Source organism: Eucyclogobius newberryi, unplaced genomic scaffold (genome assembly GCF_026437365.1).
Source record: "Eucyclogobius newberryi isolate DKJ021-1_F unplaced genomic scaffold, fEucNew1.0.hap1 SCAF_335, whole genome shotgun sequence".
Classification (NCBI taxonomy): Eukaryota; Metazoa; Chordata; class Actinopteri; order Gobiiformes; family Gobiidae; genus Eucyclogobius; species Eucyclogobius newberryi.
Genome location: NW_027315985.1, coordinates 37,501 through 47,500, shown reverse-complemented (window position 1 = coordinate 47,500; position 10,000 = coordinate 37,501).

Genomic DNA, 10,000 nt, shown 5'->3' with positions numbered 1-10,000 from the left:
GCACCTGGGTGAGACGGGGCGTCTCGGCCTCGCTTCCAACGTGTCCGGCGTGAGGTGAGCCGGAGCAAACCACAGCCGCAGAATGTAAACAAACCCGCAGTGCGCAGGAGCCTTCGAAGCTGGATAAAACCAGAACGGGGCCCTACGATGGCGGGTCATGTGTGCCCGTCGACCAAGCTCCTTGTCCGGTATACATAGAACCATGTTTTGTACCAATTTCAATCGCCAAAAACGTCGTTTCCAAAAACCGCCCTCCCCTCCCTTGCAGCGTTACCGTTTTGCACTTTCCGCCTGAGAGCAGCGTCAAAAAGTTCGCCTGAGCAGCGTGATTTAGCCCGGGACTCCCGGGCTGAACGCTTATTTCCGTCGGCCGAAAAACGACTAAGTATTTTCGGGTATAGTGTACTATTGCCGAAAAACGACAGAGTCTTTTCGGGTATAGTGTACTATTTCGGTTTTTGCACTAAGTCCCTCAGGGGTATAGTGTACTATACTATGATGGTCAGATCACCTCCAGGCCCCAGGGGAGTGCTTTTCTGGGGTCAAACAGTGCACTGATGATGGGGGATTATTTCATTTTGCTCATTTTGGTGTTTTTTCACATTTTAACCCATTTTCACCCCTTTTGCTCACAACTTCGTACTACGGCCCGGAAAAACGACAGAGTCGATGGGTATAGTGTACTATTGCCGAAAAACGACAGAGTCTTTTCGGGTATAGTGTACTATTTCGGTTTTTGCACTAAGTCCCTCAGGGGTATAGTGTACTATACTATGATGGTCAGATCACCTCCAGGCCCCAGGGGAGTGCTTTTCTGGGGTCAAACAGTGCACTGATGATGGGGGATTATTTCATTTTGCTCATTTTGGTGTTTTTTCACATTTTAACCCATTTTCACCCCTTTTGCTCACAACTTCGTACTACGGCCCGGAAAAACGACAGAGTCGATGGGTATAGTGTACTATTGCCGAAAAACGACAGAGTCTTTTCGGGAATAGTGTACTATTTCGGTTTTTACTCTAAGTCCCTCAGGGGCATGGGGTGCTATACTATGATGGTCAGATCACCTCCAGGCCCCAGGGGAGTGCTTTTCTGGGGTCAAACAGTGCACTGATGATGGGGGATTATTTCATTTTGCTCATTTTGGTGTTTTTTCACATTTTAACCCATTTTCACCCCTTTTGCTCACAACTTCGTACTACGGCCCGGAAAAACGACAGAGTCGATGGGTATAGTGTACTATTGCCGAAAAACGACAGAGTCTTTTCGGGAATAGTGTACTATTTCGGTTTTTACTCTAAGTCCCTCAGGGGCATAGGGTGCTATACTCTGATGGTCAGATCACCTCCAGGCCCCAGGGGAGTGCTTTTCAGGGGTCAAACAGTGCACTGATGATGGGGGATTATTTCATTTTGCTCATTTTGGTGTTTTTTTTTTTTTTTTTTTTTTTTTTTCACATTTTAACCCATTTTAACCCATTTTGCTCACCCCGCACTCTGCCGCATATGAGGCCGGGGAAGGGCCACTCTGGCTGGGCATGGCCTCCGCTGAGCACCCCCTGGAGCCACTGGAGCCCCCGGAGGCCCTCCAGAGCCACCCCCCACTGTCCCCAGACTCACCCGGGGGAAGGGCCACTCTGGCTGGGCATGGTCTCCACCAAGCAGCCCCTGGAGCCCCCGGAGCACCTCCAGAGCCACCCCCCACTCTCCCCAGACTCTGCCCGGGGAAGGGCCACTCTGGCTGGGCATGGCCTCCACCGAGCACCCCCTGGAACCCCTGGAACCCCCGGAGGCCCTCCAGAGCCACCCCCCACTCTCCCCAGACTCACCCCGGGGAAGGGCCACTCTGGCTGGGCATGGTCTCCACCAAGCACCCCCTGGAGCCCCCGGAGCACCCCCAGAGCCACCCCCCACTCTCCCCAGACTCACCCCGGGGAAGGGACACTCTGGCTGGGCATGGTCTCCACCAAGCACCCCCTGGAGCCCCCGGAGCACCTCCAGAGCCACCCCCCACTCCTCCAGACTCACCCCGGGGAAGGGACACTCTGCCTGGGCATGGCCCCCACTGAGCACCCCCTGGAACCCCTGGAGCCCCCGGAGCACCTCCAGAGCCACCCCCCACTCTCCCCAGACTCTGCCCGGGGAAGGGCCACTCTGGCTGGGCATGGTCTCCACCAAGCACCCCCTGGAGCCCCCGGAGCACCCCCAGAGCCACCCCCCACTCTCCCCAGACTCACCCCGGGGAAGGGCCACTCTGGCTGGGCATGGCCTCCGCCGAGCACCCCCTGGAGCCCCCGGAGCACCCCCAGAGCCACCCCCCACTCACCCCAGACTCACCCCGGGGAAGGGACACTCTGGCTGGGCATGGCCTCCACCAAGCACCCCCTGGAGCCCCTGGAACCCCCGGAGGCCCTCCAGAGCCACCCCCCACTCTCCCCAGACTCACCCCGGGGGAGGGCCACTCTGGCTGGGCATGGTCTCCACCAAGCACCCCCTGGAGCCCCCGGAGCACCTCCAGAGCCACCCCCCACTCCTCCAGACTCACCCCGGGGAAGGGACACTCTGGCTGGGCATGGCCCCCACCGAGCACCCCCTGGAGCCCCTGGAGCCCCCGGAGCACCTCCAGGGCCACCCCCCACTCCTCCAGACTCACCCCGGGGAAGGGACACTCTGGCTGGGCATGGTCTCCACCAAGCACCCCCTGGAGCCCCCGGAGCACCCCCAGAGCCACCCCCCACTCTCCCCAGACTCTGCCCGGGGAAGGGACACTCTGGCCGGGCATGGCCTCCGCCGAGCACCCCCTGGAACCCCCGGAGGCCCTCCAGGGCCACCCCCCACTGTCCCCAGACTCACCCGGGGGAAGGGCCACTCTGGCTGGGCATGGTCTCCACCAAGCAGCCCCTGGAGCCCCCGGAGCACCTCCAGAGCCACCCCCCACTCTCCCCAGACTCTGCCCGGGGAAGGGCCACTCTGGCTGGGCATGGCCTCCACCGAGCACCCCCTGGAACCCCTGGAACCCCTGGAACCCCCGGAGGCCCTCCAGAGCCACCCCCCACTCTCCCCAGACTCACCCCGGGGAAGGGCCACTCTGGCTGGGCATGGTCTCCACCAAGCACCCCCTGGAGCCCCCGGAGCACCCCCAGAGCCACCCCCCACTCTCCCCAGACTCACCCCGGGGAAGGGACACTCTGGCTGGGCATGGTCTCCACCAAGCACCCCCTGGAGCCCCCGGAGCACCTCCAGAGCCACCCCCCACTCCTCCAGACTCACCCCGGGGAAGGGACACTCTGGCTGGGCATGGCCTCCGCCGAGCACCCCCTGGAGCCCCTGGAGCCCCCGGAGCACCTCCAGGGCCACCCCCCACTCCTCCAGACTCACCCCGGGGAAGGGCCACTCTGGCTGGGCATGGCCTCCGCCGACCACCCCCTGGAACCCCTGGAGCCCCCGGAGCACCTCCAGAGCCACCCCCCACTCCTCCAGACTCTGCCCGGGGAAGGGCCACTCTGGCTGGGCATGGCCTCCACTGAGCACCCCCTGGAGCCCCCGGAGCACCTCCAGAGCCACCCCCCACTCCTCCAGACTCACCCCGGGGAAGGGACACTCTGGCTGGGCATGGCCCCCACCGAGCACCCCCTGGAGCCCCTGGAGCCCCCGGAGCACCTCCAGGGCCACCCCCCACTCCTCCAGACTCACCCCGGGGAAGGGACACTCTGGCTGGGCATGGTCTCCACCAAGCACCCCCTGGAGCCCCCGGAGCACCCCCAGAGCCACCCCCCACTCTCCCCAGACTCACCCCGGGGAAGGGACACTCTGGCTGGGCATGGCCTCCGCCGACCACCCCCTGGAGCCCCCGGAGCACCCCCAGAGCCACCCCCCACTCACCCCAGACTCACCCCGGGGAAGGGACACTCTGGCTGGGCATGGCCTCCACCAAGCACCCCCTGGAGCCCCTGGAACCCCCGGAGGCCCTCCAGAGCCACCCCCCACTCTCCCCAGACTCACCCCGGGGGAGGGCCACTCTGGCTGGGCATGGTCTCCACCAAGCACCCCCTGGAGCCCCCGGAGCACCTCCAGAGCCACCCCCCACTCCTCCAGACTCACCCCGGGGAAGGGACACTCTGGCTGGGCATGGCCTCCACCAAGCACCCCCTGGAGCCCCTGGAACCCCCGGAGGCCCTCCAGAGCCACCCCCCACTCTCCCCAGACTCACCCCGGGGGAGGGCCACTCTGGCTGGGCATGGTCTCCACCAAGCACCCCCTGGAGCCCCCGGAGCACCTCCAGAGCCACCCCCCACTCCTCCAGACTCACCCCGGGGAAGGGACACTCTGGCTGGGCATGGCCCCCACCGAGCACCCCCTGGAGCCCCTGGAGCCCCCGGAGCACCTCCAGGGCCACCCCCCACTCCTCCAGACTCACCCCGGGGAAGGGACACTCTGGCTGGGCATGGCCTCCGCCGAGCACCCCCTGGAGCCCCCGGAGCACCCCCAGAGCCACCCCCCACTCTCCTCCAGACTCACCCCGGGGAAGGGACACTCTGGCTGGGCATGGCCTCCGCCGACCACCCCCTGGAACCCCTGGAGCCCCCGGAGCACCTCCAGAGCCACCCCCCACTCTCCCCAGACTCTGCCCGGGGAAGGGACACTCTGGCCGGGCATGGCCTCCGCCGAGCACCCCCTGGAACCCCCGGAGGCCCTCCAGGGCCACCCCCCACTGTCCCCAGACTCACCCGGGGGAAGGGCCACTCTGGCTGGGCATGGTCTCCACCAAGCAGCCCCTGGAGCCCCCGGAGCACCTCCAGAGCCACCCCCCACTCTCCCCAGACTCTGCCCGGGGAAGGGCCACTCTGGCTGGGCATGGCCTCCACCGAGCACCCCCTGGAACCCCTGGAACCCCTGGAACCCCCGGAGGCCCTCCAGAGCCACCCCCCACTCTCCCCAGACTCACCCCGGGGAAGGGCCACTCTGGCTGGGCATGGTCTCCACCAAGCACCCCCTGGAGCCCCCGGAGCACCCCCAGAGCCACCCCCCACTCTCCCCAGACTCACCCCGGGGAAGGGACACTCTGGCTGGGCATGGTCTCCACCAAGCACCCCCTGGAGCCCCCGGAGCACCTCCAGAGCCACCCCCCACTCCTCCAGACTCACCCCGGGGAAGGGACACTCTGCCTGGGCATGGCCCCCACTGAGCACCCCCTGGAACCCCTGGAGCCCCCGGAGCACCTCCAGAGCCACCCCCCACTCTCCCCAGACTCTGCCCGGGGAAGGGCCACTCTGGCTGGGCATGGTCTCCACCAAGCACCCCCTGGAGCCCCCGGAGCACCCCCAGAGCCACCCCCCACTCTCCCCAGACTCACCCCGGGGAAGGGCCACTCTGGCTGGGCATGGCCTCCGCCGAGCACCCCCTGGAGCCCCCGGAGCACCCCCAGAGCCACCCCCCACTCACCCCAGACTCACCCCGGGGAAGGGACACTCTGGCTGGGCATGGCCTCCACCAAGCACCCCCTGGAGCCCCTGGAACCCCCGGAGGCCCTCCAGAGCCACCCCCCACTCTCCCCAGACTCACCCCGGGGGAGGGCCACTCTGGCTGGGCATGGTCTCCACCAAGCACCCCCTGGAGCCCCCGGAGCACCTCCAGAGCCACCCCCCACTCCTCCAGACTCACCCCGGGGAAGGGACACTCTGGCTGGGCATGGCCCCCACCGAGCACCCCCTGGAGCCCCTGGAGCCCCCGGAGCACCTCCAGGGCCACCCCCCACTCCTCCAGACTCACCCCGGGGAAGGGACACTCTGGCTGGGCATGGTCTCCACCAAGCACCCCCTGGAGCCCCCGGAGCACCCCCAGAGCCACCCCCCACTCTCCCCAGACTCTGCCCGGGGAAGGGACACTCTGGCCGGGCATGGCCTCCGCCGAGCACCCCCTGGAACCCCCGGAGGCCCTCCAGGGCCACCCCCCACTGTCCCCAGACTCACCCGGGGGAAGGGCCACTCTGGCTGGGCATGGTCTCCACCAAGCAGCCCCTGGAGCCCCCGGAGCACCTCCAGAGCCACCCCCCACTCTCCCCAGACTCTGCCCGGGGAAGGGCCACTCTGGCTGGGCATGGCCTCCACCGAGCACCCCCTGGAACCCCTGGAACCCCTGGAACCCCCGGAGGCCCTCCAGAGCCACCCCCCACTCTCCCCAGACTCACCCCGGGGAAGGGCCACTCTGGCTGGGCATGGTCTCCACCAAGCACCCCCTGGAGCCCCCGGAGCACCCCCAGAGCCACCCCCCACTCTCCCCAGACTCACCCCGGGGAAGGGACACTCTGGCTGGGCATGGTCTCCACCAAGCACCCCCTGGAGCCCCCGGAGCACCTCCAGAGCCACCCCCCACTCCTCCAGACTCACCCCGGGGAAGGGACACTCTGGCTGGGCATGGCCTCCGCCGAGCACCCCCTGGAGCCCCTGGAGCCCCCGGAGCACCTCCAGGGCCACCCCCCACTCCTCCAGACTCACCCCGGGGAAGGGCCACTCTGGCTGGGCATGGCCTCCGCCGACCACCCCCTGGAACCCCTGGAGCCCCCGGAGCACCTCCAGAGCCACCCCCCACTCCTCCAGACTCTGCCCGGGGAAGGGCCACTCTGGCTGGGCATGGCCTCCACTGAGCACCCCCTGGAGCCCCCGGAGCACCTCCAGAGCCACCCCCCACTCCTCCAGACTCACCCCGGGGAAGGGACACTCTGGCTGGGCATGGCCCCCACCGAGCACCCCCTGGAGCCCCTGGAGCCCCCGGAGCACCTCCAGGGCCACCCCCCACTCCTCCAGACTCACCCCGGGGAAGGGACACTCTGGCTGGGCATGGTCTCCACCAAGCACCCCCTGGAGCCCCCGGAGCACCCCCAGAGCCACCCCCCACTCTCCCCAGACTCACCCCGGGGAAGGGACACTCTGGCTGGGCATGGCCTCCGCCGACCACCCCCTGGAGCCCCCGGAGCACCCCCAGAGCCACCCCCCACTCACCCCAGACTCACCCCGGGGAAGGGACACTCTGGCTGGGCATGGCCTCCACCAAGCACCCCCTGGAGCCCCTGGAACCCCCGGAGGCCCTCCAGAGCCACCCCCCACTCTCCCCAGACTCACCCCGGGGGAGGGCCACTCTGGCTGGGCATGGTCTCCACCAAGCACCCCCTGGAGCCCCCGGAGCACCTCCAGAGCCACCCCCCACTCCTCCAGACTCACCCCGGGGAAGGGACACTCTGGCTGGGCATGGCCTCCACCAAGCACCCCCTGGAGCCCCTGGAACCCCCGGAGGCCCTCCAGAGCCACCCCCCACTCTCCCCAGACTCACCCCGGGGGAGGGCCACTCTGGCTGGGCATGGTCTCCACCAAGCACCCCCTGGAGCCCCCGGAGCACCTCCAGAGCCACCCCCCACTCCTCCAGACTCACCCCGGGGAAGGGACACTCTGGCTGGGCATGGCCCCCACCGAGCACCCCCTGGAGCCCCTGGAGCCCCCGGAGCACCTCCAGGGCCACCCCCCACTCCTCCAGACTCTGCCCGGGGAAGGGCCACTCTGGCTGGGCATGGCCTCCGCCGAGCACCCCCTGGAGCCCCCGGAGCACCCCCAGAGCCACCCCCCACTCTCCTCCAGACTCACCCCGGGGAAGGGACACTCTGGCTGGGCATGGCCTCCGCCGACCACCCCCTGGAACCCCTGGAGCCCCCGGAGCACCTCCAGAGCCACCCCCCACTCTCCCCAGACTCTGCCCGGGGAAGGGACACTCTGGCCGGGCATGGCCTCCGCCGAGCACCCCCTGGAACCCCCGGAGGCCCTCCAGGGCCACCCCCCACTGTCCCCAGACTCACCCGGGGGAAGGGCCACTCTGGCTGGGCATGGTCTCCACCAAGCAGCCCCTGGAGCCCCCGGAGCACCTCCAGAGCCACCCCCCACTCTCCCCAGACTCTGCCCGGGGAAGGGCCACTCTGGCTGGGCATGGCCTCCACCGAGCACCCCCTGGAACCCCTGGAACCCCTGGAACCCCCGGAGGCCCTCCAGAGCCACCCCCCACTCTCCCCAGACTCACCCCGGGGAAGGGCCACTCTGGCTGGGCATGGTCTCCACCAAGCACCCCCTGGAGCCCCCGGAGCACCCCCAGAGCCACCCCCCACTCTCCCCAGACTCACCCCGGGGAAGGGACACTCTGGCTGGGCATGGTCTCCACCAAGCACCCCCTGGAGCCCCCGGAGCACCTCCAGAGCCACCCCCCACTCCTCCAGACTCACCCCGGGGAAGGGACACTCTGGCTGGGCATGGCCTCCGCCGAGCACCCCCTGGAGCCCCTGGAGCCCCCGGAGCACCTCCAGGGCCACCCCCCACTCCTCCAGACTCACCCCGGGGAAGGGACACTCTGGCTGGGCATGGCCTCCGCCGAGCACCCCCTGGAGCCCCCGGAGCACCCCCAGAGCCACCCCCCACTCTCCCCAGACTCACCCCGGGGAAGGGCCACTCTGGCTGGGCATGGCCTCCACCAAGCACCCCCTGGAGCCCCTGGAACCCCCGGAGGCCCTCCAGAGCCACCCCCCACTCTCCCCAGACTCACCCCGGGGAAGGGCCACTCTGGCTGGGCATGGCCTCCGCCGACCACCCCCTGGAACCCCTGGAGCCCCCGGAGCACCTCCAGAGCCACCCCCCACTCCTCCAGACTCTGCCCGGGGAAGGGCCACTCTGGCTGGGCATGGCCTCCACTGAGCACCCCCTGGAGCCCCCGGAGCACCTCCAGGGCCACCCCCCACTCCTCCAGACTCACCCCGGGGAAGGGCCACTCTGGCTGGGCATGGCCTCCGCCGACCACCCCCTGGAACCCCTGGAGCCCCCGGAGCACCTCCAGAGCCACCCCCCACTCCTCCAGACTCTGCCCGGGGAAGGGCCACTCTGGCTGGGCATGGCCTCCACTGAGCACCCCCTGGAGCCCCCGGAGCACCTCCAGAGCCACCCCCCACTCCTCCAGACTCACCCCGGGGAAGGGACACTCTGGCTGGGCATGGCCCCCACCGAGCACCCCCTGGAGCCCCTGGAGCCCCCGGAGCACCTCCAGGGCCACCCCCCACTCCTCCAGACTCACCCCGGGGAAGGGACACTCTGGCTGGGCATGGTCTCCACCAAGCACCCCCTGGAGCCCCCGGAGCACCCCCAGAGCCACCCCCCACTCTCCCCAGACTCACCCCGGGGAAGGGACACTCTGGCTGGGCATGGCCTCCGCCGACCACCCCCTGGAGCCCCCGGAGCACCCCCAGAGCCACCCCCCACTCACCCCAGACTCACCCCGGGGAAGGGACACTCTGGCTGGGCATGGCCTCCACCAAGCACCCCCTGGAGCCCCTGGAACCCCCGGAGGCCCTCCAGAGCCACCCCCCACTCTCCCCAGACTCACCCCGGGGGAGGGCCACTCTGGCTGGGCATGGTCTCCACCAAGCACCCCCTGGAGCCCCCGGAGCACCTCCAGAGCCACCCCCCACTCCTCCAGACTCACCCCGGGGAAGGGACACTCTGGCTGGGCATGGCCTCCACCAAGCACCCCCTGGAGCCCCTGGAACCCCCGGAGGCCCTCCAGAGCCACCCCCCACTCTCCCCAGACTCACCCCGGGGGAGGGCCACTCTGGCTGGGCATGGTCTCCACCAAGCACCCCCTGGAGCCCCCGGAGCACCTCCAGAGCCACCCCCCACTCCTCCAGACTCACCCCGGGGAAGGGACACTCTGGCTGGGCATGGCCCCCACCGAGCACCCCCTGGAGCCCCTGGAGCCCCCGGAGCACCTCCAGGGCCACCCCCCACTCCTCCAGACTCACCCCGGGGAAGGGACACTCTGGCTGGGCATGGCCTCCGCCGAGCACCCCCTGGAGCCCCCGGAGCACCCCCAGAGCCACCCCCCACTCTCCTCCAGACTCACCCCGGGGAAGGGACACTCTGGCTGGGCATGGCCTCCGCCGACCACCCCCTGGAACCCCTGGAGCCCCCGGAGCACCT